This window comes from Leucopleurus acutus (genome assembly GCF_964270905.1).
Source record: "Leucopleurus acutus genome assembly, chromosome: 1".
Lineage (NCBI taxonomy): Eukaryota > Metazoa > Chordata > Mammalia > Artiodactyla > Delphinidae > Leucopleurus > Leucopleurus acutus.
The window spans coordinates 140,079,968-140,085,967 of record NC_139142.1 but is presented as its reverse complement, the minus strand read 5'-3'; the positions used below and the strand labels follow the sequence as shown (position 1 = coordinate 140,085,967).

The window sequence follows — 6,000 nt, the reverse complement described above, 5'->3', positions numbered from 1 at the left end:
TCTCCACGTTCTCGTTTCTAGAAGGGGACAACATTCCACCTCCCTGGGTCTGCTGGGAAGATCTAATAAGACAGCATGTGTGAGGTTCGCAGCACAGCGTCCGGCACATGGTAGACTTCTGACTTGGGTGTTGAAGAATAAATGGAATTTGGGGGTAACGAAAACGTTCTGGCAATGGTTGCACCACACTGTACTAAATACCACTGAATTTCACACTTTTTTATGAATTAAAAAGTTTATGAGCCGTAGAAAAAAAATGGATTCCTTAAAATCAATTCTCATTAAGTTCCCTGTGAAACAGCTTACAGAAAACTTTCTTTCTCATGAACAGAAAATCACCATGCTTTTGGTCCAAGATATGTTGGGGTTTTTTTCCTCTCTTCTTCAGATGACAGATAGATGGATGGAGCTGAATCTACGAACGAGCGTACTTGCCCCAAATGTGCAACATAAATACAGAAGCGACGAACAGAAGACGCATAACCAATACTGGAACCGGGCCGACTTTGAGCCCCGGTGAATCCTCCGTTTAGAATCGCCACATCCCCCCAGTGCCGGCCGGGGTCGTGCGGCCTGCGCTCCTCTCTGCAGCTGGTGGTTTTCCTCTGCCAGACAGTGGATCTCGCCGCCCGGGCGGCCACTGCCCTGCTGGGAGGGCGCCCTGAGGAGACCACGTTAGTGCCACTGGGGGTCGGACGGGCGTGCAGGAGACGGGAGGGCGGCAGGAAGCTGAAGTGGACAGCGGGGAAGCGGTGGAGCCCAGCGGCCGGAGAGACTGATGCAGGTTCACACTTTAAAAGGATGAAAACAGTGAATTTTGTTAAGTGAATTTTACCGCAATATAAAAAAAAGAGTAAATGAAGATTTTCCAGGCAGAAAAGGTGGATGGGAGGGATGGGAAGCACATCTGAGGCATAATAATAATTTTCTGAGAGTTACTGATGCTGCTGCTGCAGGGCAGTCAGCGTCAAGGACAGAGTCTGTAGGCACTCCACTAGAGACTCTCTCATCCAGGGTGACGTTCAATGGGCTTTATGACCTAAGTCGTATTTCACGTTATTAGGCATCAAGATAACCCGAAAGATTTTGTCAAACACTCTGCTAAGCTCGAGCCCAAGGTACAGTCAGCCTGAGGAGAGTCGGAAGAAGTTGTATTCCAGTTGAGAGATGGAGCCGCACGAATCAGCACAGTGGGTCCCAACACTTTCTGCCTCCTGGGGGAGGTTTAAAGAAATACCTGTAAAAGTGCAATCCTGTAAAACAAAACAAAACAAAACAGAAATCCTGTAGAAGTGCACACGCCTGACTATTTTATCTTGAGCTCCTCAGCTGAGGTTGAGGACCAGTGTACCAGCAGACGGATGTCCTGCACTCCCTGTCCTCTTAGGGGTCCAGGCACCCCCAGAGCCAAAGTCCCACAGACCAACCAATCTCTAAAGGGCTCGGCTCTTCTTTGTAGAGGGCTGTGCGAAGCGACGTGAGTAGAAATGGAATAAGGCCCGAGAAAGCACAGACGTGTTAACAAAGCTGACTTTTTAAAACCAGTTTATTGTATTTTTACAATAATAAAAATAAATTAGTCATACACAAAAATAGTTGTCATTTTTGCTGAAAAGATTATTTACTCATCTAATTCGCCTCTGCCTCTTTAAGCAGTAATTGACACCGTACGGGTGACGTGGGGTGGATGGGGTATTCTGTGGGTTCCTCGCTCCTGGCTGTGCAGTTGACAACCCAGAGCTCCCACCCAGCAGCGTCCAGTGGGGGCCCTGGAGGCGTGGTCAGAGCAGTGAAGGCATCACCTCCCTTACACCCCTCCCTGCCCTTGCCAGGGGACCCTGCCTCCGTCACAGCTCTAAGCCAGCCTCCCGAACAACTTCCTGCTGGTGATTCTAAGGAACGAGGCAAGACAAAGAGAAGGGATGAAAAAGACCCTCCTAATTCCTTCTTCAAATGTTTGAGGATGAGGAGATGGCAAATTACATGAGCAAATACGATATTCAAGGTGGAAAGGTGGCAATCCAGAGAGACCAGTTTCAGGTATAATCCAAGGGGTAAAAACCCCTGAATGAGTCGAAAAGCAGAGTCGTTTATATTCGATCTTAAAACCCAGGAATTTGGCTAATCAGTATGCTAAATTGTAACTATGGACCTGGAATAAGACATCACGTGCAGCAACTTTCCGGGAAGCTGGGTTAGTAGTATCAAATAATTTTACACAAATGTGGATCGAATATGTAAATAAATACCTATTAGATCCCTTTAAAATTAACATATTCTAAATAATAGAACTATTTTGGTGTAGTGACTCATTCTGGTAGAGTTCAGAATACACATTTCCTATAAACATCTTGTATTTACAAAGGACAAAATAATAAGTTATAACAAAGTATATCCTTCCGTCAAACTGAATGGTGGGGATCTGGGGGTCAAGGTGGAAATTACGTAACAGAATGGCTTCTCTCTCACTGAGGCAAGGGGCTCAACGTCTGGAAGATGCTAAGAAAGCTGGCTAGAGAATCCCACCCTGTGGGGGTCACTTTTCCTCAGCAAGAAGGCAGTCTCCCACTGTTACCCACCGCATAGAAAGAACCAGGAGTGTGGTTGAGAGGGGAGAGAATGACATAGCTCCAGCAAAGGCGCAAGAAAGCAAAGTGAGTTGAGAAAGTGAGATGGTATTCAAAGGGTGCTAGTCTAGTCGAGGTTCTGCCCCCATCAAGGTGTGTGACCCTGGGCAGGGAACTAGCCATCGGGACAACTGGTTACTCATCTATGAAGCAGGACCAGACAGGGCAGCTCTGACCAATTGGCTAGTGGTTCTCCAAGGTATGAGGCCACGTTCAGCCCTGGAGAGGGGTGCGCCCCTGGGTTCAAAACGGTAGAAATGGGAAGTACGTGTGCCGTGTACTTGCCATCCCAGACCAGGTGAATCACTAGAAGCTGTTCTACTTACAGAGTCACCAAAGTCCAGATTGGAGAGAATCTTAAAAGTCCTGTTGCCCCAGCTGCGTGCTCGAATCCTCCCTTCAGCATCCATGACAAAGGCCATTCAGCCTCTGCTGAGACCTCCAGGGACGGGTCAGTCCCCACCAACCACAGAGCGCTCTACCTTCTGAAGGCTCTCGCTTGTAGAAAGGTGGTTCTTCTGTAAGAAGTAAAATGTGTCTCCCTGCAGCTTTCACCTTCTGGTCCTAGGATGGCTCTCCTCCGGGCTAAACATTCTCATGAAGTCCTTTCCACTGCTTCTCAGAGTCTGCGCCCCTCATCAGGATTGGGCGTGCTCATCTGAATGTTGTATGTTACCAATATTCTTTTTAAAGTTTCCAACAATCACAAATACGGTTCACCAACATTTTCTCCTTATGTAGCCTAAATGTCGTGTGGGGTGTGTGTGTGTGTGTGTGTGTGTGTGTGTGTGTGTGTGGTGTGTGTGTGGTGTGGTGTGTGTGTGGTGTGTGTGTGTGTGTGTGGTGTGTGTGTGTGTGTGGTGTGTGTGTGTGTGGTGTGTGTGTGGTGTGTGTGTGTGTGGTTGTGTGTGGTGTGTGTGTGTGGTGTGTGTGTGTGGTGTGTGGTGTGTGTGTGGTGTGTGTGTGTGTGGTGTGTGTGTGTGTGTGGTGTGTGTGGGGTGTGTGGGGTGTGTGTGTGTGGTGTGTGTGTGTGGTGTGTGTGTGTGTGTGGTGTGTGTGTGTGGTGTGTGTGTGTGTGGTGTGTGTGGGGGGGGTATGTGTGGTGTGTGGTGTGTGTGTGTGTGTGGTGTGTGTGTGTGTGTGTGGTGTGTGTGGTGTGTGTGTGTGTGGTGTGTGTGTGGTATGTGTGGTGTGTGTGTGGTGTGTGTGGTGTGTGTGGTGTGTGTGTGTGTGTGTGGTGTGTGTGTGTGGGGTGTGTGTGGTGTGTGTGGTGTGTGTGTGTGTGGTGTGTGTGTGTGGTATGTGGTGTGTGTGTGTGTGTGTGTGTGGTGTGTGTGGTGTGTGTGTGTGTGGTGTGTGTGTGTGTGTGTGTGTGTTTAGGGGTAGTTCCATCCCACTTTCTTGACTCACATTGAACTTCATCCACTGAAACTCTTGCATCTCCCCCACCTTGTACTTGCATTGTTTTTTGTTTGAATCCAAAGGTGGAACTTTATGTTGCTTCCTGGTGAATTTTGAAGATCCCAGGTTTCGTTCTAGTCTCCCAGACTTTTTTGGTACTAGAACGTGTCATTCAAGCGTTACCTCTCCAGCTTCTTGGCATCCACCAATTTCATCAGGAAGGTGTCTAATTTCCCATCTAAGCCACGTAAAGAGTGTTTCATATGGCAGGATCAAATGTTGGCCTCCACCTGCCAGGCTGATAGAGGTTCCCTCAGGTTTGACTATTCAGCCTGTTTCAAGGGAAGTCATGTTTCTTTTTACCACTTATATTTGTGTCTTTGACATTAGAAAGCAGATATTCAAATTCTAAAGTGGCTATATTAAAGAAAAAGAGAGCCACTGGTTTAGAAAGTTACTAGTAACATCTGGGTTTCTCTCCCTGCCACACAGCTTGACAAAAAGAAATGAAGCCAGTGTCCCTCATTTTCATCCCTCTGGAAGGTCATTCTTTTTAAAGGAAAGAGTGTTGAATGCTAAACACTTTGAGGGTGAGTAAACGATACACACTCCAAGAGCCCTGGGTCAGAGAATTAAGGCAACGGGACAGATGGGGACAGTTCTGAGCGCTTCTGTCACACTGCAGCTCCTCTAGGGCGGGCATTGGCCCTGCTCATCTGGCTTCCCCACCAGCTCGCAAGCAGGGGGTACTGTACACGCCGTTAATGAAATGAACTGACGCCATCTAGTGGCCAAGTTTACAAGTTTTTTTTTTTTTTTTTTTTTTTAAATGCCCTATTTCTTATGCTGTTCCTTTTCTAAGGGGAGAAAGGCGAGTCTACATGAGATGGGGAGAATGGGCTGCACTGAATGGCTTTTGCCTAGGCTGCAAGAGGCACACTTTCCTTTTCTAATAAGTGATAGTTAAAAAAAAAAAGCAAACTATTTGTTTGCAGTTTTGTTGATTTTTTTGTGAGAAAAACACAGAACAGTTTTAATTTATCTAATTTCAAAATTCAGAGCAGGGACTGAGGCAATCTGGTACACAGAAAAAAAAAGCTGTATTAAAATGTAAATTTCATTTCTGCATCATAGCCAGTTAAGGGACAAGGCAGAGGACTGAGATGGAGATGGTGGGTCATGGGAAGGAGAGGATGAGATAAGGGGACAAGAAAATGAGAAAGAGGCATCTCTGGAGGGAGAAAGGAACATTGTCACTGAAAATACTAAAGGACATTATCATGTGTGTTGTGCTAAGAACAAAGGCATTTAGACGTTGATATAAGAAACAAGGAGATTAGTAAAAATTGGATTTCCAAGTCAAGCTGATAAAAGCCCTCATCTAGCAATTTATAAGCTTTCCAGACATAAATGAATTCCAAGATTAACTCAACTATTTGTTGCAAGAGAAAAAAGACCCCTAGTTTCAGTACTTCTCTCCCCTGAAGACATGGGGTTGATTTATTTGCTCCTATCCAATTCCACAACTGGCAGGATGGCCGTTCTCATGAGAGGACCACTGTCCCTTTAAATAACTTTTAGGTGACATTTAGGAGCCACAGGACACTGCTGGATGTCAAAGAGACAAAGCCGTCACCCAGCCCAGTCGTGAGAATCCTGAGTTGGAAGGACCCAGGATGCTCACCTCCCACTTGGTGGAGAAATCCCTTTTAGGCTGGAGAGCTCACTCATTAGGACACCATACCTTTGTTGCGCTGGGCAGCCTGGATGGCTAGAAGGTTTTCCCACAATCTGAGCTGAAATCAGCCTTTCTGCTCTTCCACCCATTGATCTTGCTCTGTCCTCCAGCAGGGAAAGAAAGCTTCCTCCAAAGAATCCTTCAAATGACTGGCTTGTACAGCAACATCTGAGAGCAGTTGCATAAAGGAAACCCTCCCTTGGGACAAGAAGCAAAGGCAAGTGGCGAGAGGGA

At 46.7% G+C, this 6,000-nt stretch overlaps 1 pseudogene across 1 annotated transcript; it reads right to left on the bottom strand.

The window, feature by feature from the left end:
• Nucleotides 1–415: 415 nt before the first annotated feature.
• Nucleotides 416–4,812, bottom strand: LOC309968994 (protein transport protein Sec61 subunit beta-like; annotated as a pseudogene). Its single transcript has 4 exons — nt 4,758–4,812; nt 4,212–4,266; nt 1,238–1,253; nt 416–791 (listed from the first exon to the last, which is right to left on the bottom strand). The product of its transcript is annotated as a protein transport protein Sec61 subunit beta-like (transcript).
• Nucleotides 4,813–6,000: the final 1,188 nt, after the last annotated feature.